Genomic DNA, 22,545 nt, shown 5'->3' on the forward strand with positions numbered 1-22,545 from the left:
TAGGAAGTTGTTGCATATGTCGATGATGATGGCGCATGAATTGGAATTAGTTGAACAATTCCGAGATATGAGTTTGGTATGTGAAGCAACTCCTGATAGCGTGAAGTTGGGAATGTTGAAATTGACAAGTATTCTTGACGATATTCGAGGAGGACAGAAGTCCGACTTGAAGTTGGTTGAGCAATTGACATTGATTAACCAAGGTAAAGGAGGTGAATTCCGAGTTGGTGAGAATTGTGTGATGAGATTTGGGAATAGAGTATGTATTTCAGATGTTTTAGAACTTCAGAAGAGTATTCTTGAAGAAGGCCATAGAAGTGGTTTAAGTATCCATCTAGGTGCTACGAAGATGTACCAAGACTTAAAGAGATTATTTTGGTGGTCGGGTATGAAGAAAGATGTTGTTAAGTTTGTTTACGCTTGCTTAACTTGTCAGAAGTCGAAGATTGAACATTAGAGGCCTTCCGGGTTAATGTAACCGTTGAACATTCCATGGTGGAAATGGGATAGTATTTTCATGGATTTTGTGATGGGTTTACCAAAGACTGCCAAGGGCAATGATTCTATTTGGATAACTGTGGATAGGTTGCCTAAGTCGGCTCATTTCTTGTCGATGAAGATTAATTATCCTATTTCTAAATTGGCTAAGACGTATATCGAATACATTGTGAAGTTGCACGGAATACCTTCGAGTATTGTGTCTGATAGAGATCCTAGGTTTACATCAAGATTTTGGGAGTTTGCAAGATGCTTTGGGTACTACGTTGAGGTTGAGTTCGGCGTATCATCCACAGAGGGATGGTCAGACTGAGAGGACTATTCAGTCATTAAAATATTTTTTAAGAACTTGTGTGTTAGACCAAGGAGGAGCTTGGGATAGCCATTTTCCATTGGTTAAGTTTACGTACAACAATAGTTTTCATGCGAGTATCGGTATGGCACCGTATGAAGCGTTGTATGGTAGGAGGTGTAGAACTCTGTTGTGTTGGTGTGAATCAGGCGAGAGTGTTGTGCTCAGATATGAGATTGTGCAAGAGACGACTAATAAGATAAAGATGATCCGAGAGAGGATGAAAGCTTCTCAAAGTCGTCAGAAGAGTTACCACGATAAGAGGAGGAAAGCACTTGATTTCAAGTGGAGGACCATGTGTTCTTAAGGGTTACTTCGGTAACAGGTGTCAGTAGAGCTTTGAAATCGAGGAAGCTTACGCCACGTTTTATTGGCCCATATTAGATTTTAGAGAAGATTGGTGAGGTGGCTTATCGAATTGCGTTACCACTGCCACTTTCGAATATTCATGACGTGTTTCATGTATCCCAATTGAGGAAATACATTCTGGATTCTTCGCATGTGATTCAAATGGATGATTTGCAACTGAGAGATAACTTAATTGTTGAAGTACTACCCATGCGAATAGAAGGTCGGGAAATGAAACAATTACGAGGTAAAGAGATTGCCTTGGCGAAGGTGTTGTGGGGTGGACCAACTGGTGAGAGTTTGACTCGGGAACGCGAGGATCGGATGAGAGAATCTTATCCGTTCTTGTTTTCGTCAGGTCATTTTCGAGGGTAAAAATTCTTTAAGTGGGGGAGAGATGTAACACCCCGAAAATCTAGAATAATTATTTATTTAATTATTTTGGGGTGATTATGTGAGTCTTTGCGATGTTGTGATGATTTAACGATGATTATATGATGTTTTGGTGATTTATGTGATGTTTTGATGAAGTTTGGTAATGCATAGGTGTTTTGGGGAATTATTGAAAATTAAGAGTATTTTAGAAATAATTAGAAGGGATAAATAACTGTTACCCCCTGCCATTAGGGTGAGTTTTGATTTTCCCTCTTTATTAGTTTTTTTTCTTAGATTCCCCTCTTATAAAACACAGATTCTGTTTTCAGAACACCCTATCCCTTGTTTGGCTGACTTGGCATAGGGAATCTGGTGACGTGGCATCCATGTGGCGTTTGGGAAAATTAGAAAATGCAGATTTCTAAAAAATGGCTGAACTAGGATTCGAACCCACATCCACCCACATTATAGTTAATGTACATTATATATTTTTAGTATATACTGTACATTAATTTTATTTAATGTTTTCTTATATTTTTAGTATATACGTACTTTAATGCTGTACATTAATTTTATTTAATGTTTTCTTATATTTTTTTTATAATATTAATTTTACTAAACCAACTCATTTTATTTGTTTTATTCTTACTCATTAAATAATATATTATATGTTTGTTTTCCAACTTTTATATTATATTGTAGCTCTATTTATTTAATATTTTAACAACTTGTCTAATATAAATAATGGTTATAGTTAACATTAAAGTCACATTATAAAAAACGTTAATTTATAAAAAATATTTGTTAGTTTATAAAACGTTAAAAAATTATAAAATGGTAATATTTAAAAGTATTATAAAATATAATAAAATGTTAAAAAATTTATAAAACGTTAATATAATATATTAATTTGTAAAACGTTATAATTTATACAATTTTACTGAATAAAAAAACTTTATAAAAAAACTTTATAAAAAAACATTATAAAAAAACATTATAAAAAAATGTTATAAAAAAGCGTTATAAAAAAACGTTATAAAAAAACGTTAAAAAACATTATAAAAAAACGTTAAAAACAAAAAAACAATTTTAAAAAAAATACTGAGTTAATATATATAAAATGTTAATATATGTAATATATCATTTCAATGATAACATATATAATATATCAGTTTCAGTTCAAACATTAAACATAATAAACAAGTTGGCCTAGTGGATGTGTCCAATGCCTTTTACATTGAAGACATGGGTTCGATACCCATTGCTTGCAAGATTTTGGGACAAAAACAACTTATTAAATTTTACAAACTTAAAATAATAATAAATAATTTGCCAAATCATCATTAAAATAAATAAAAAATATAAAAAAAGCCACCTGGGACATTACCAGAAATAAAATAAATAAAAAATATTTTTAAAAAGCCACGTAGGACACAGTCAGCGAAATAGTGACAAAGGGGAGACTGCAAATGGAATGTGGGAGTTACGAGGGCGGAATCTCAATTTTATTTTTAAGGGGGCGTAAATCAAAACTCGCCCTAATGGCAGGGGCTAACAGTTATTTATCCCTAATTAGAATAATTAGTTAGGGCTATTTTAATTAGATAAATAGAATAATATTGGTGTTATAAGTAATAAGGGCGAAATGGTAAAATCAAGAGGGTTAATTGGAACAAAAAGAGAAAAGAAGGAATATGGGTTCTCATTCAATCGTAAAAGTTTGGAAGGACGTGAAAGAGAGGAGAGCTAGGGCTTGGGAGAAACTTGAAGGCTTTGTAGAACGCGAAGAGGAATTCGAGATCGAATTTCAATTTGAGGTAAGGGGATTCTGTCCTAGTTATTATGGTTGACTTAAATGAATGATAATTGTGAGATTAGTTTTGGAGTTTTGGGTTTATGATGAATTGTGATGATGTGATGGATGCAGAGGATTTAAGTGAGTTAATTGGTAATATAATGATATCTATAATGTGAAATACATGGGAGTTGTGTTTGTGCAATGAAAATATGATTTTAGATGATAATTTAGGACTAGTAACATGAAGGAATCGCAGAAATTGGATTGGTTTTTATGCAAGAATCGCGTCAGAATTTCTCTAATAGTGCATTTTCGCCGGGCAAAGCGATTGTCTCGTCAGGCGAGAGAAGTTTATTCAGGGGCGTCGGGCGAAGGGTGCAAGTAAGGAGGAGTGTTGGTCACTCTGCCTTGTCTCGTCAGGCGAGTGAAGTGGCTCGCCGACCCAGAGACTTGAGAATTTGAGAGGTTTGGCTACTGTCTTTTGTTGTCGGGTGAAGACGGGTGCTCGTCGGGAAAGAGGTGTCAGAATCAGAAAAATTGTAGAGGTCATAACTTGAGTTTTCGGACTTCGTTTGATGCGTCGTTCGAAGCGTAAGAGAGCCAATGAAATAATCTGGAGGAAAAAGTGAATCATAAGATGTATATTTCTAGGAGTGTTTCGTGATGAAATGATGATACTTTGTGGCGAATAGTAGTAAGTAATGCTTGCTATTGTGGAAATAAATCAAACTTGTCTTGTTATTACTTGACTTGTATATTGTAATGTTTTGATGATGTTGTGACAACATGAGTATTATGATGTATATGATGAATATGATGTATATGGTGCATATGATTATTATGATGAATGGTGATGCATTGTTGACTAGCCGTGGTCGTAATGTGTGTTGTTGTGCATCATGCATTCATAGCATTTGTGGAACAGGTGGTCTAGTGAAGTTTGCAGGATGATAATCCAGTGAAGTTGTAGGACAATTGGTCCAGCGAGGACCTTTAATCCCATCTTGTGGATTAAATGCAAATTGTGATGTACTGCGACTCAAGTGGGAATCGATCCTATGGTGGGGATCTTTGGAGAATAACGATGACTAAGTCATCAGTGACGTTTGGTACCACATGCATGAATCTAATGACGTTGTATTTCATTATTTGTGGCATTGCATACTAATTGAATTATATGATGTATGTGATTGTCTTTGAATTATGATGGTATATGTGAAGACATTAGAGACGATGATTATAATGTGGATGTAATAGATGATGTAATGTTGTGTTTTTCCCATGCTATGACTAGTATATCTATTACTTATGCTTTTTATAATGATTGTGATTTACTCTTTCTGTTTGAATGTTGTCTCCACGTGGGTAACGCACAGGTGACAAAGATTAGCGCAAGAGGCTTAGGAGATAGCTTTACAGAGCGCCTATTTGATTTTCCGTTAAGTCTATGGGTCTTGCTCTGATATGTAACATTTGGATTGGGATCGATTGATTTTAGAACGATGATTTATTCCTTGTTATTTTTGAGAAATTTTGTATTAACTTTATAATCATGTAGACTTAACATGAGGTATGGTGATTGGTTGATGTTGAACCACCCTTCGTGTTATTGGTTATTTATGATGAAGACGCTTGAATTATTTATTCCGATGCAAAGCTTTAGGCTTTGTTTGCGAGTTTGGAGGGGAATGGAGGAGAGGACTTTGGTAAATATGAAGGATTGAGTGAAAAGAATATAAAGGTTTTGAGTAGGAGGGTTTTGGAGGGTTTGATTTTATTTATAACACCAAAAACCCCATAAAATGGGGGCACTAAAAAATTGTATTGAAGGAGGGTTTTGGAGGGCTTACATAAATTTTTCAAATATCTTTTAGGTTGTTATAGTATTCTGAAAATTAAAAATTTACTAATGATAATGACTCTTTTATCATTCTAAACAAAATCATTTTTTCAAAAAATGTCAAATATTTTCCTATAACTTTTTTAATTTTCATTTTTGGAAGTCTTCCCCTCCCCTTCCCTCCAAACTCGCAAACAAAGCTTTAAAGTAATATGTTTGATGATAATAAAGAAGTTATCTAAGATTTAAATGTTTTTTCAACCTGTGTTACGAAGTAGGGCTATTTGTTGAATGAGATTATTATGAAGATGTGACACCCTTGTTGATGTTTGTTTTGTTTTTTGTTTAAATTATATGCGAAATTCCATGTGGGATAGAAGGGTGTTACATTGACCCCTGCCCTTCCTATTTGATTTCCAAGAAAGTCACAGTTTGGGGCGTTACATCATCCAGATCATTTGTAACTTCTAGAAGACATCCTAACACAGGATGTCGGTGGCGCTTCCTAGATCTATCAGGACCCACTTGATATCTCAGTTGTCATGCTAAATGGTGAGGGATCGTTGTTGTAAGGATCAATACCTATGGTATCCTCTTTAGAAAAAAGAGGTTGACATCTGCCCTTCCTATGGGGTTTCCAAGAAAGTCGGGGGATATGACTTTTGGCGTGAACAGTTGCTTTGCGTATCTTCTTCAGGCGGCTCTGGAGAGGCCCTTCCCGGAGATACCTCCAACAATGATATTGACATTGTGACTTAAGGTCTTGTTAGTCATCTCCAGAAAAGGGATGTTAGTGTTGGGGTGAAAAATGTGATCCAGATTAGTTTTACCGAGGCTCCACGGTAGGTGTCAATGTTCTAGTAAAAAATATAGATGTGCATGTCCTCCTGCAAGGGCAGGGAGACTCAGTGGCCTTAGTAGGTGTATAACATGTTTTAGTAGTGATGACTTGCTCATGGAGGCAAGAAGCCATGTATGGTGGTTTTTGTGTCTGTTTAGGGGACCAGCTCACGTGAGGTGAGAGACCTTATAGACGGTCGGCGCTGCTTAATTTTAGGTGGGCGGTTTGGTTAATCTTGTGTTACAGTTATCAAGAGCGTATAGCTCCTTTAGATAGTAGAAGATGTGTATGACTTAGAGTTTGTCCCTTCCCTTCTTGAAAAAAATGTATTTATATAGGTATCTAGGGTTCAGGGTTCCCTCAAAAAAAACCTCCACCCAATTAGTCAAATATTGGACAGTTGAATCCCTATTTCTAAAAGAGATATGAGTTAGTAATGACCCTGAATTTCTCTTCATCCAAGACACATCTTATCCCATGTTTTTTCTACATGGATGAAGAAGACTTAAGGGCGAGGCGATATTTTTCACCGAGTGGCCTTACAACGTCGCCTCCTCTTGAAGTCCTTTTACATGGGAAACTAACTTGTTTTCCTAACAAGGATACAAAACATATTAGACTATATTTGAATCATTAATCAAAATTATCTCTTAACTTAATATGTTTAATATCTCAATTCATTTTCTTTATGTTGATGATCTTATCTTCTTTTCCTTTAATACATTATATTGGTCTTGATGTTTGAGGAAATATCAATTTGTTAGTATTTTTCTATAAGTGGAAAAATATATAGTCATTTTAATTTTAAAACACTCATAAATTAAAAAATAATAATTCAAATAAGCTATGATAAATATGATTTTAAAAATTTACAACTCGGTATTTTCCGAACCTTCATTCTTTGACAGAAATTCGGAGTTCGTTTACCACTCGAGTCTAATTAGTTATACACATTATATCTTTACTTGCTCTATTTTTCACATCAAAATCCAGCACAAAAGATGATTTATCTATTTTAGTCCTTTATGATTATTCATACAAAGTTTAACATAAAAATGATATAAATAATTTAATTCTTCTTAATTGTTTAAATTAATCATTTGCTAGCCATCAAATTACATGTCCAAAAACAGAAATTTAAGGGAGACCCCACATCTCAATTATACTCAATAATTGAGAAATCTTGAAACTCTGTATTGTTTCTTTTCCAAATTTGTTGTCACAGAAAATTCCACCCGTGACTTCTTTCTTGGAGCTTCTCTCTCCCGTAGAGATACAACGTGTTTCAAAAACAGTGAACTGAATTGCATTCTCAAAATGTTTTTTTTTTTTAGTAAACAAGAGATATATTGATAGGAGAACTAAGGGTTCTCAATCCTGTTTACAAAAGAGCGGCACTAGACCGGAACACAAGAAGAAAGGCCGAAAGAAAAAAAAACGAAGAAATTAACACCCAATTAAAATTATGACAAGAACCGCAATGGTTCCTTAACAAAATCATAATAAGAATAATTGGCGTGGGTAATTTCTCCACAAAAAGACCACCTCCAAACCAAGCATTTAATGCTCCAAACCAAGTCATCTAAATTCCAATCCTCCGACCTAAAACACATCCCATTTCGGCTCAACCAAATGGACCAAGTCGTGGCCAACCAAATGACATCTAATTTCTTTACACCTACTTTTTTTGATTTACAAAAAGAGTGCCAATCCATAAAATTTGACAAGCTCTCTTCCTCCCCTAAACCATGTTTTCCTATCCAAAAAGCTATATCCCTCCAAATACGCTTTACACAAGGGCAAGCAAAAAAAGAATGATCCCGGTTTTCCGGAACAATACGACAAAAGGAGCAAAGTAAATCATCGGGAAGGATAGGAATACCTCGAATAACCAAGAGATCTTTTGTTGGAAGTCTATTAGCTAGGATCCTCCACCCAAAAGCCTTAATCTTAAAAGGAACATCCGCTTTCCACACCAAAGATTTAGCCTCATAATATCTTCCACACGGGCCAAGAGGAGTCCGGTGCATAGCATAAGCTTCATAACAAGATGCTACCGAAAAGGAAACAACCCCTATACGGTCCCACGCCACCTCATCCTTAAACGCGCCCAACCCTCCAAACGCCTCCAACAAAGTGCACAAGGATCCCCATTCGGTCAAGACACGAGGAGAGTACATCCGGTTTTCCGGAATACCACATTTCCCCCATAACCACTTATCGTCCACCCAACCTCCCATCGCCGCCACCGAAACTCCCTTCAAGCAAGAAGCCTCAAAAAGATTTGGAAATTCTTCCTTCAAAACCAATCCGCCTAACCACCTCGCTTCCCAAAAGGGAGTGTTAAACCCATTATGAACAAAGAACCTGCAAAAAGAAACAAACGGGTCAAAAAAAGAGTTTGCTCCCAACTTCATGATGTCTTTCCACCACACGGACTCCCCGCTCTTACTCCTCGGGGAGATAACTCCACCCATAACCTTCACCCCTAAATCACCATATCGCGCCTTAAGAATATTAAGACACAAAGAATCCTCCCCTTTAAGAATTTTCCACCTCCATTTACTTAAAAGAGCCAAATTAAAGTCCGCCACATTTTTTACTCCAATTCCTCCTTTCTCGAACGGTTGAGTTACCTCCCTCCAACTAATCCAATGTATGCACCTCCTACCTTCTCTTCCACCCCATAAAAAAGAGCTTTGAATCCGTGTGACCTCCTTTACTACCTTGCGAGGCATTTTATAAAAAGACATAGTGAACACGGTTAAAGAACTCAAAATAGATTTCAACAAAGTTATTCTACCACCAATGTTAAGGAACCGATTTTTCCACCCCGCCAACCGGTGCTTCAACTTGGAAATAAGCGGACCCCAAGTTTCATATTTCCTTGGGTTGAAGCCAACCGGAATCCCAAGGAAAAGGAAGTTGCTCTCTTCGATCTTGCAAGAAAGAACATAGGAAGCGGCTTCCAAGAATCCTTCATTGACATTTATCCCAATCAACTTACTTTTGTGGTAATTAATTCCCAAACCCGAAACCAACTCAAAGGCTTTTAGAACCGCTCTTATGGCCCACACATGTTTCCATGTACCTTTCCCCACCAAAAGAGTGTCATCCGCAAATTGGAGAACGTCCACGTCACACTTCCGATGAATTGAAAAGCTTTCAAAATCCCCCACTTCAATAGATTTCCTAATCAACCCCGTTAAAGCTTCCGCTACTATCACATAAAGAAACGGCGATAAAGGATCTCCTTGCCGCAATCCCTTGCCCACCTCATAATCCTTCGTTGGGCTTCCATTCACAAGAACCGACATATGGCTTTTGAACACAAGTTTTTCCATCCAACCACTCCATATTTTGCAACATTCATGAAAATTTCTCTTTATTTATGCATTAGTTCATTTGATGAAGCTGAAATAGGTTTATCAATGTTATTGTAAAGAGTCTTTGTCACCACTTAAATCAAAGATGATGATAATAATAATAATAATAATAATAATAATAATAATAATAATAATAATAATAATAATAATAATAATAATATTATTATCAGAGAAACTCTAACCCCACCCCTTTGGGTCTCTTATGCACCATGCGCGTTGACAAAAATGTTTCCTGCTTCCGTAGATGTACCGCCGGAAGCACATTTTCTATTTTGATCTTATATTCACGTCAGACTCTTTTCATCTCTCATTCTTCACTCTGCTTCTTCTTCACTCTCAAACTATCTCAATCTTAAAAATCAAAATCCACCAAAGTTGTTTTTTTCTCTCGAGTTTGGCGGTAAACGTGTGCATCAACGACCAACACATTCCAACAACTTCAAAACTCAATCTAGTCGTTAAGTTTTCGAGATTTCGAGTTCTTTTAGAGTATTTTCCGTAATAGAGTTTGAATACACTTTTAGGTGTAGAAATCATTAGTTAGTTTTAGAAACATAGTTTAGAGACAATATAGGTATTTTTTTTATGTGTAAAACGGACAATCAAGCCACCAAAATGGGGTCTTATAGTGGTTGGAACAGTGACAGACGCCATTGTTGCGTCCCTGGAGTTTTAGAACCTTTCGTAGGTGCATCTACGGAACAAATGAAACATTAGATTGTTCTGTCGATGCACCTACGGAATAATCCTAGTTTTTGAAATGCTAGGTGCTTCTGTAGCTACATGAAAGATTTCTGTATTTGCACGTACGGAGGTAAATTTTTTTTTTCTTTTCTTTTTATAACTAAATTGTATCTAACTCGATTTTACTTGTAATACAATGCAGACATTATGGCCGACCAGTCAGACACACTTATCCGTGAGAAGGCTGCACAACTTGCCTTTGTCCGACGTGCACGACAGGTGATAGATGGATCCGCCGTTCCAGCATATGTACCTGATACATTCGTTCTAGTAGAGGTACCTGTTACACCTGTTCCACCAGAGGGGCCTTCCACATCTACTACTTCATCCCGGAATCCTCAGGATGATGGTGAGAGTTCCTCACGGACGCCCTCCGCCCACAATCGTTGCTGGGTAACTTCTTCTACTGTTGTGCCACCTCTGACCGATGTTGGAACTCCCGTGCCACCTCCAGATGGTATTGACCTGTTACACGAGGAGGCTGATACAGCTGAAGCGCCTGTGCCTAACCTAAGGGGTCCTTCATATTTATCCCGGTTGACAGGGTATGCAGATCATACAGTCAGACATGTCTAGGACGGAGAGGTAAAATTTCTTAGACTTATTACTTTTTTGTCCTTTGTGAAAATTTATTATTTCTAATTTTGCTTATTATTAATAGTGTTTTCTTTGGAAAATTTCAAGATAGGCATCCCTAGAAGTTCTGCAACCATGGGCGGAAGATTGTCTTTCTGCAACAGCCTACGGAGTCGTGGTTCCAGGATGTCCTCGCAGCTTCTGGGCTGAAGGACCTCTGTCATATCGGGTACTCCACCATACATAATAGGATGGTGATGGCATTTGTAGAGAGGTGACACCTAGAAACGCCATCATTCAATCTGCCTCATGGTGAGGTTATCATCACTCTTGACGACATTGCATGCCTCCTTCATATATCTATCAGGGGTACACTGATTGAAAAGGTAAGACACAACAAGGGGGGTTGAATTGTGTCCCTTTTAAAATTTGTTTATATATTAAAAGTTTACTAAAATTAGGATGTATGTTAAAGAAATAAACTAACAGTTTATGTCAAATAAGGATTCTTAGTATGTGAGATTAAATATAATAGTGAATAATATAAGTAAAAGACAATAATAGAATAGCACAATAACTTATTCTGGTTCACCAACTTGGTTAGTCCAGTCCTCACACCTTGTGAGATTTTCCTTTTATTGGTTCTTCTTGTGAACACTCTTTCTTCTATGCATTCTTAGCCTCACCAGACTTACACTTCTGAATGTTATAGCTTACAGACAACATACAAGATAATTGGTTTTGTATATCTTTATTGTGATATACAATGTGGTATGAGGATGCTTACAATATGTTTCTAGATACTCTCGATATGGAAATGAGTATATGAACTGAGTTTTGGAATCACAATATGATAACTCTAAGATTTAAGTGCTCACTATTTGGTAGTGAGTATTGGAAGTGATTTCTAACGTGAATGATATTCTTGGCTTTTAGATTTTGCTTCTCTCGTTATGCTTAAATGTGTTATGGATACAGAGTGTGTAACTTCTATTTATAGAGAGCCAAGACTTTGTGGCATATCTTTATCATAAAGAAGATTGATTTTTACCAGAATGACCTTGAGAATATAAGTGACAAGTTCTGAGAATTACTTAGGATATGTTAAGAGTAACTCTTGTCTTATTCTGGAAAGACTAAGTCTAATGCTTGACAGATGCTGAGAATTACTTTTAGAAGTGTTGAGAGTAACTTTTGTCTTATTCTATAAAGACTGAGTCTGATGCTTGATAGATTCTGAGAATACTCCTGGTAGTTCTGAGATTAACTCTTGACTTATTCTTGACAGATGCTGAGAATTACTTTTGGAAGTTCTTAGGGTAACCCTTGTTTTCTAAGTCTGATGCTGAGAAGTACTTTGGAAATTCTGAGAGTAACTTTTGTCTTATTCTTGAGAATGCAACTACTTGTTCTTGAAGGACTAAGTTTTATACTCAAGGACCAAGTCTTATGCTCATATTAAATCTTTGTTGAATAGAGACCATGTTATATATGTAATATCAAGATTAATTTAATGATGATATATACTTAGAGTTTCTATAATAAAATAGTTTGTAATATTCAAAACACTAAAAGAATATGTTTCAAAATACCCTCCTTGGTCACTGTAGACTAACGAATGAGGAAGCGGGGAGGATCTAATTGAGGAGCTTAGGGCTCATCATGAGGAGGTGGCGAGGACCCGTAGCGCGCACGTGAGGTTTTCCTTCTTGACACAGTAGTACGAGGTCGAGCTACTTGCGACACAGCAGGATGGTGGTGACCCAATAGAGTTGGAGATACACAGACAGCGAGTGCTGAGATGTTACTTCCTATTTTTGTCAGGCACTCAGCTGTTTATAGACACAAGCTCCTTGTACACAGATGTCGTTTACCTGAGGTACTTATCGGACGTATCCATGAGTACAACTGGGGAGCGGCTAAACTGGCGTACAACTACCATATACTCGAAGAGGGATGCCTATAGAAGGCAAGGACTGTGGCTGGCAGTTGTTCCTTTTTAGTGGTAACAATCTTACATCATTCTATTTTTTTCAAAGTTGTTCATTATATATTTGTGATAATGTTTGATCCCCGTATTATTTTAGGGTTGGATATTACAACACTTCTCCATGATCATTGGTTGGGGAGAGGTTCCTGGCTACACTAGGGAGCAGATACAATTATTGGTACAAGATGGGTATTCAGAAATAAACTTGATGAAAATGGAAAGGCAATTAGAAACAAATCCAGATTAGTGGATCAGGGATACAATCAACAAGAAGGTATAGACTATGATGAAACATATGCACCCGTTGCAAGGTTAGAAGTTATTCGAATTCTCCTAGCATATGTTGCACATAAAGGTAGTAAACTCTTTCAAATGGATGTGAAAAGTGCTTTTTAAATGGTTTCTTAAATGAAGAGGTATATGTTCATCAACCACCTGGTTTTGAAAAACTCTCATCCTAATCATGTCATTAAACTAACAAAAGCAATAGATGGTCTCAAACAAGCTCCTAAAGCAAGGTATGACAGACTTAGTGTATTTCTCATTAAAAATGATTTTCTTATAGGAAAAATTGATACGAATCTCTTTAAAAAATCATATAAAAATGATTTACTTATAGTCCAAGTATATGTTGATGACATCATTTTTGGTTCAACATATGAAAAAATGTGTGATGATTTCTTAAATCTAATGCAAAGTGAATTTGAAATGAGTATGATGGGCGAACTAAATTTCTTTCTTGGTTTACAAATCAAACAACTCAAAAATGGAATTTTCATATGTCAAGAAAATTACATTAAAGATTTGTTAAAAAAAATTGGAATGAATGAAGCAAAAATTATGACAACTCATATGCATCCTTCCTCAAACCTTGATAAAGATGAACAGGGTCTATCCATATCAGAAAAGGAATATCAAGGTATGATTGGTTCATTATTATATCTAACTGCCAGTAGGTCTATGTGCACGTTTTCAAACTGTTCCTAAAGAATCACATTTAACTGTTGTCAAACGCATCTTCCGATATCTCGTTGAAACCACTGACATTGGTCTACGAAAGAGGAAATTACTTCAATTTAATAGCTTACTGTGGTGTTGATTATCTTGGAGATAAAATTGAAAGAAAAAGTACAAGTGGAGCGTATCAATTTTTAGGGCAAGCTCTCATTACTTAGTCATGTAGAAAGCAAAACACCATAGTCATATCAACTACTGAAGCTGAATACGCCTCTGCTGCCAATTGTTGCTCACAAATACTGTGGGGCAAAAATCAATTGGAAGACTACTCGCTTCAATACTCAAAGGTATCAATTTTTTGTGACAATACTAGTGCTATTAATTTATCAAAAAATCCTATTCAACACTCTAGTTCTAAACATATTGAAATAAAACATCACTTTATAAGAGAGCTTGTTCAAAAAGAAAACATAGATCTTATTTTTGTAGATACAAATAATCAATTAGCTGAAATTTTTTTTAAACCATTGGTTGAAGATAGATTTAATTTTATAAAGTCAGAATTATCTATTATAAAAATACCACATTAAATGTATCATTCTCACTACAAAAATGGTTTCTTTAAAAAGAAATATATAGTTGTATGAGAATATATTAAATTGAGGATATCAAGGACTACATCATGGTCACAAATAGGGGTGGACAAGGAACCGCAACCCAATTTAAACCGCACAAAACCAAAAAAAATAATGATATTGGACGGGTTGTAATGGGCCAGTGGATTGACGGGTTACATATACGGTTTGAAGTGGGTGTGAATGGGCGGGACCGGGTAGAAAAAACTGAACCGCGGGTACCCTAACCCGCCCAAGTATGTGATATGTACAAAACTCTGCCGTTTTGCAATAGGTTTAATCCCTTACTCTCATCCTGACTTCTCTTTCTCAGCCTCACTACTCCCACTCTTGTTCACTCTCAGCCGCAACAAGAAACTTCTCCTCTCTTCTCCCTCTCATTACTCACTCACCTCGTATAAAACAACACCACCGTCCACTACCATCACTCACCCACAGTTAACCACCATCACTTTCCTTTTGTCATTCGTTCTAATAGATATGTTAGGGTTCTAAGTTTACTTCTAATATTTAGGTTAGGGTTCATAGTTTCGTTCTAATTTTTGTTCTAATTTTCGTTCTTCTTGTCTACAGGTAAAGGTAAAGATTTAGCTTAGCATTTTCTAATATTTTTGTTTTAATTTTTGTTCTTGTCTACAGGTAAAGATCTAGATTTATGTTTGTGAAGTTGTTATTTATTATTGTAAAGTTGGTTGGAGTGTGGAGTGGAAATAGGGAGTTGTGGGTTTTATTTATAGGTGTGTTTTGCTTTCTTCTTCACATAATTTGCTGGTTTTAAAATGCTCTCCAACTGTTTTTTTTATTTCCAGGTTTATTGATTTAAATGATTGCTTTAAAGGATTGGGGAGATTTAAGAGGTAATTATTTTCATTTTTTTATTATAGAATATTGGGTTAATACCACTTTACCCCCTGCCATATAGGCGTGTTTTGCTTTACCCCCTCTAAAAAAAAACTTATTGGACAAACCTTGCCAAATAAAGATTCCATCAAATTTGACCTTGATCAATTTTTTTGGCCAAGATTCTTAGAATCTAGCCTACGTGGCATTTTTGGTAGTGCTGACTGTACAACACATAAGCGATGTGGCACAGTTAGCACTGCCACGAGGAAATAAATTTTTTTCTAATTTCTTTAATTTTTTTTAAAAAAATTTTTATTAATTTTTTTAATTATTTTTTTAAAGTTTTTTTTTTAATATTTTTTTAACGTTTTAAAAAAATATTTGACAATACTTCCGGATTTACCTACGAATTTGACAATACCCACGGATTTGACAATACCTGCGGATTTACCTACGGATTTACCTACGGATTTACTTGCGGATTTACCTACGGATTTAAAAATACCTGGGGATTTACCTTTAAAAATACATGCGAATTTGACAATACCTGCGGATTTACCTACGGATTTAAAAATACATGCGGATTTACCTACTGATTTGACAATACCTGCGGATTTACCTACTGATTTACTTGCGGATTTACCTACGGATTTAAAATTACCTGCGGATTTACCTTTAAAAATACCTGCGGATTTACCTGCGAATTTGACAATACCTGCGGATTTAAAAATACCTGCAAATTTACCTACGGATTTGACAATACCTGCGGATTTACCTACGAATTTAAAAATACCTGCGAATTTACCTACGGATTTGACAATACCTGCGGATTTGACAATACCTGAGGATTTATATATAATAAAAAAAATTTTAAAAATAATAAAAAAAACAATAAAAAATTTTGGAAAAAATAATAAAAAAAATTTTAAAAAAATAATAAAAAATTAAAAAAATTTGGAAAAAAATAATTAAATTTTTTTTTAAAAAAAAAAACACAATGGAAATTAAATATAAATAAAAAATAAAAAAATGCCACATGTGCATGCCACGTATGCAGATTCTCTTGGAATTTTGATCCAGAGTCAAATTTTTTGGAATCTTTATTTTGTAAGGTTTGTCCAATAATTTTTTTTTAGAGGGGGTTAAAGCAAAACACGCCTATATGACAGGGGGTAAAGTGGTATTAACCCTAGAATATTAATCAACAACATTATTCGTTGTTGAAATTTGATTTAGAGTTTGTTTTTTATGAACTCTCCTTCTGTCAATAATACTGCAAAGTGTGCAAAGTGTTTAGTTGTGGAGGTAGATTTCTTAAAAATTATAATGTTTGAATAATTCATAGTGGATTTTGGTTTTTTTTACTAATTGAAATATTTCAGGGTTGCTGGTTATGTGGTGGTGAATTCACATCCTCTATTACCTTTGTAAGAATTGTTTTCATCAATCAATCATCCTTTTGTTAGTTTAGAAAAGATCATGATTCTAATGTATTTCTCTTTGCATAAATAAGAAGAGATCATGATACTTTTGTTGAGTAGTAGTATTTTGTTATTCAATTATTTTAATTTTTTATTTTCAAGCTCTAACTTGAACCAATATCAAGTGCTTGTAAATATTGGAGGCCATGAGTTTTCAATTGTTAGAAATATGAAGAACTAAATATATTCTTGTTGTTTATGGAAGCAGGAGGAGTGGTGACGGCCTAGATGGCATGCGGTGATCCGTGCAGGAAGATCGGATGCAGTGTATCGTGACATGATAGGTTTATGAAACAAAGCTAATTAACTGTATTATACTTCTTCCTTTTCAGAGTCAGAGTGATGAAGAGAAATTGACGAAGGTGATATAAATCCAACATTGATAAAAGACTTCAAATGTTTAGTTAATTTACATTTAGCACTTATTTCATTTAGCTTTCAATTTCTATTGGCCATTGATATGTTTAAATTTGAAATTATTGATTTAGTTTTTAATTTGTTTTGTCTATTAATGTTTGAATTTGACATTATTATGTTAAATATTTGGCAAGATAATTTTTAAATAGACTGAACCAAAAATTTTCAGAGATGAGATTTAAAATAACCTTAAATGTTATTGGGCTAAGCAATTAGATCAACCCAATAACCCGAAATAGTTATCCAAACTAAACCGCAACCCGTTTAAAACCAACCCGATAAAACCGAATATAAATTTGGGCGGAATCCGGCCATAGTTTTTCATTCGCGGTTTCGGTTGGGTGGAGGTTTTAGGCCCAAAACCGCCCAACCCGGCCCGTTGTCCACCCCTAGTCACAAAACAATTTAGTCTTTCTCTCTCGTTTCTCAACACTAAGCCATCATTACAAAAATATGTCATTTTCTCCTTCCAATCAAATCAGCCTATTTTCTACCAACTTGAGTCTCTTCTCTCTTCCCTAGACTGCATGCGCCAACATTTTGACATCTATTACACTTCCCCATTTCTCGCACTGTTTCAACTTCTCATCCTCTTAGTTGCTATACTATTTTTCAATGTCTTCAAAATTATTCACATTCATTGATCTCATATTTCCTTTCTCTCTCAAAACAAAAAATCTCTTCCAATGGACCGCCCTCCAACCAAACGACGAACCACCGTCTCTCGTCCCAAATCCTCCATGAAATCAAATCCTATCCGACGATTATCTCGTCATGCTGCTACATCCACTTCCGATTCCCTTCCTTCAACCAACAACGAACCCATTTCCCAAAACCCTAACAACCTTATTCAAACTTCTAAACATTTCTCGTCTCACATATCAAATCAATCAAGTGAAGGAAATCCCCTCGTATCCGCTTCGTTTCAAGCTTATGACTCTCCTTCTGAAAATTTTGTTGATATGTTCATCAATGATCTGCTTATTCGTGAACTCTTTGATAACAAATGGCGTTCTGTTCCTATCATCACTAGAAAATCAATCAATCTTGATAGCTACAGTCACTGGGGTTACAATTTGAAAAATCTTGCTGATGAAACAGGTTGGGCAAACTTTCTCCAACTTTCAGATGTTTTTTACCCTAAACTTGTTAGGAGCTTTTATGCCGCTGTTGAACCTACTAGCACTGATACCAAACTAGTGTCAACTGTTAAAGGCCGTAAAATAACCCTAAACCCTTAAATTCTTTGCACTATTCTAAATGTCCCAAACGACAGTCTTCATCTGTTTTATGATGACTGGTTTGGTAACTACAATACTGATGTTGACTCTTTTAGATTCTCCATCACCAAAGACCCTTCAGAAAGATTTGTTTCAGCCAACCTTGAATCCTTAAGCCATATCATCTACAAGTTCTGTGTACACACCATTCTTTATAGGAAGGGTAGTATGGAAAGAGTCATTGAACAAGATATGCTTGTCATACATCATCTCTATAAGAGGATAACTCTCAATATTGGTTATCTGGTTCTAAACTACATCAAACATGCCAGCCTCCGAGCAAGAAGCGCCCCCTATGGTATGCTTAATCGGTTTTCAAACACTTCAACATTCCTCTGGACAACGAACAACCTTTTGAAATCAATAAAATAATGGATGCATCTAAATTTCGCCGCGTGAAAATTTCATCTTTGAAGCCTTAGTCTTCCCCCAAACCAAATCCCAAACCCAAACACAAGCACCTTGTTAAAACATATGCCCCATCAAAATCTCTTAAAACAGGTCAAAACTCATCTAATTCTCCTAGTAGCTCATTTCCAAGTAGCTCAATTTCACTATCAGTTGCTCTCCCTGCATCAGTTGACATAGCCTCTACACAAATCTCTCTAACTCCCTCACCTGAAACACATCCTACTGACCAACCCTTATCTCCACCACTTGAGGCAAAAATTAATCCCTCTATCACTGAAAGTTTAGAGGACATTAGTACAAACACCGGCTCGCCAATTATTGTTATCCTTGAAAATCTGACAAATGTTGCAAAGTCTCCTAACTCGGATGTTCCTAACCCTGAAATGGGAAATATTTTTGCTTCTGAATTTCTTCTTCAGAACTCTGAGAACAACTTACAAACTTCTGAGCCTAACCAAGACCCTCATACCACCACACCTACTTCACCTCACACTCCTACCTCTCCTATACTTCCCAACAATCAACTATCCTCTCTAATCTCTATGCTTGAAACCGAACTTCTCACCCCACTATCTTCAGCGGTTCAAAACATCACCATTAGCTCCCCAATTGTCACTTAAACTTCTCCAACTATCTCAACTAATCCTGAAAAATACTGCATCACCATTACTCTCCCCTGATTCTTACAAAGAACCATCTCCAAAAAGGATCAATATGTCATACCCAAAATTTGCCCACCATATTTTCATGCAAGATTCATCCAAGTATCAAAAGCTCAAGACTTAACTGAATGCACACTCTCCTAATCAAAGGCTCCTAAACTAGGATTTTGAATTTCTTGGTGAAAAAGGATAAGTCAAGGTCTCCAATGGACTTCATATGACTCCTTAGGTTTCAAACTATCTCTATGAAAAAATTCAAGCTTCAGTTCCCAAGATTGCTCAGTCAATTGCTCAGATAGTCAACAATCGACTAGTTTGACCTAAAAGTCAACTATGGTCAAAATAAAGTCAAAATAAAGTCAAAATTCCTAATTTTTGGTCAACATCCTTATTTTGAAGTAACATTCATCATTTGATCAAGGGTTGATCATGATTCATCAAGGAAAGTTCAGAAATCAACAAATTCAAAGTTTCTAAATTAGGGTTTTTTGATCAAAAGTCAACTGAACTTTGACCAGCCATATCTTTCACATGGAACATCATAAATTTCGCAACCTAAGCCTATTTTGAGGGAAATTAAATTCTCTACAACTTAGTCTCTCTAAAGCCAAGATCAAAAAAGCTTCATTTGGGAGATATGAGCCAAAACATTATAGGTCCTTTTTGAAAGTCAACCAAAAGTAGTTTTTTCTCAAAGCCTATATCATCAAGATAAAATCTCCAAATTCAAAAATGGTTCCAAAGTGGCTTGTAGAGGACATCTTGGGATTTCCAAAAAGTCCAATAACACTTCCATATCTTAAAAATTGAGGGAGATATGCCTTGTCAAAGTTGGTCATTTTTGGAGTGAGGTGTATGAAGAAAAAAAGGGTCAAATGGATTTTTTGTGAAGAAGCCCAATCTTTTATGGTCCAAACTTATTACTTAAGCAATCAAGGATACCATATCAGAAAACCACAAATTTTTGGTTGAAAATTGATTTTATATGAATTTTTATTCATTTAAATCATTGATTAATCAAATATTTGGAAGGAAAATAGAAAAGATTTGATTTGATTTATTTTTTAACCATAATCAATCACCAAAATATGCATCATCTAATAACAAATTCGTGGTCATGTGGATTGGTTGAAAAAGATTGAGATTTGGTCATTTTAGAAACATTTACAAATCAATTTCAATGAAAAAACAAATATTTGATTTGGTGAAGATTTAATCAAGTTTTATAACCCTAAATCCTTCACATATAAGTAGACAATCATTCCAGATGCCAGGGGGACAAAAATTCTGCAGCCAAAAGCCATAGTGGAGCTCTTAAAAATTCAAGAAAAGTGGGAGATCAAATTCAAGATTGGAGGCCAATTCAAAGGTTTTTGTGGATTCTAATACGTTCCTGGAGACTTCCTGAAGCTATCCCGATCATTACCAACGATTGAAGCGTTCAAAATCATCACTTGTACCCCACGGTTTGTTCACTTATTGCCAAGTTCGATTCCAATAATTCATGCATCTTTAATGTGTTTTGAGGATATATTCGTGTTCATAATCATGTGTGCAAGCTTTCTGGATATTTCAATTGAGCTTTAGACACAGGTTTGATGTTTCACCATTATTAGGGTTCAGAGCTTTGAATTAGGACTTTACGATTTAGCCAAGATTGGACTAAATCGAGGCCATAATCGTATTTAGGGGACTGAACCCAATCAATCCATGGTCCTATATCAAATGTTGCGTGTGTATTTTCTTGTTTTCATTTGTGCAGGAGCTATGGCGATAGTTTGTTGACCGTAGGTAGAAGCTGGGGTCTAAGACGACGGCCACAGGAAGAAGATGATGCCGTGTCACGAAGGCATTGGCTCAATTCAAAGGAAAAGCGCGTGCGTTTTCAAAGTGACTAGGGATCCAGTACGAAAACTTCTAGTGTGACCATGGTACAGCTGCGTAGGAGGACCGTTGGATCATGTCAACTCCAGATCAGACGCCTTGGAGCTCGCGTCTATGCCATGCGCTCTCAGCCTTGCCACACCTGATCCATGACGCTGAGTTTTATTTTTTTTTTATTTTCCTTTTTCTTATTTGTGTTTTTTTATTATTTAAAATTGTTTTTAAAACTAAAATCAATGTAGCTTTTTAGATTAAGGTTATAACTTAGTTTTTTAGGTTTTTTTTCTATTAAATTTTATAATCAGTTTTTTTTATCACCAAAATTATTAAAGTTGTTTTGAATAAATAAAATCTAGTTTTTTTAGGTTAGATAATTTAGTAAATTAATTTTAGGGTTAATGATTAATATTTGTTTTTTTAATCTTAATTTAATTTTATAATTAGTATAATTTAGGTTTAATTGTTTTTGATTAATAATTAGTTAATAATTAATTAGGTTTATAATTAGTCTTTAATTTTATTAATTAGTTTTCTAGATTAAATAATTTAGGGTTAACATTAATCTAATCAGGATTAGTCGATTAAAATTAATTAGGTTTATAACCAATAATTAATTTTAGGATTGTTTAGCCTTATTTTTTAAAACTCTAGGTAAACCCTAGAAGTCTTAGGTAGATGTCGTCCCTTAACTCATTTTTTCAGGTTTTGTTATTAACCTTGTCATTATAAAATTATTTATTTTAAAATCAGGGTTCGCCTTTTGGTTTTCAAAAGAAAAATTCTCTTAAATTTTTAATTTGCTTTTATCATTTATTTTCACCCTGTCTTATTCTTGTGGTTTGCCCTTGTGGCTTGTAATAACTAATTAGGTTTTATTTTCGCGCTCATTTCTTCACTATACTGTATCTTCCCCAAAGCCTTGTAATAGTTGTAGGTTTATTTTCTGCATTTTTTATTTTATGCTTTTTCCCGGGTTTTTGGCCTTGTAATAGCGTATGACTTTACTTTCCGCATTTATATTTCTGCCTTTATTATACTGCGTGGTTAGTAACCTAGGGAATGATAAGCCTGCTAATTGAACCTAGATCACTAATTATAAGATAAATATAACTGAATTGAATCACGTGATTGTTACACCCACACACCTTTAATGGTAACCTCTTTTATGTTGCCTTCGATCAAAAATAGTCAAGTCCCTCGAATACGAGGATACCTTAGCAAATGTTG

Source organism: Vicia villosa, unplaced genomic scaffold (assembly GCF_029867415.1).
Source record: "Vicia villosa cultivar HV-30 ecotype Madison, WI unplaced genomic scaffold, Vvil1.0 ctg.000351F_1_1, whole genome shotgun sequence".
NCBI classification, from domain to species: domain Eukaryota; kingdom Viridiplantae; phylum Streptophyta; class Magnoliopsida; order Fabales; family Fabaceae; genus Vicia; species Vicia villosa.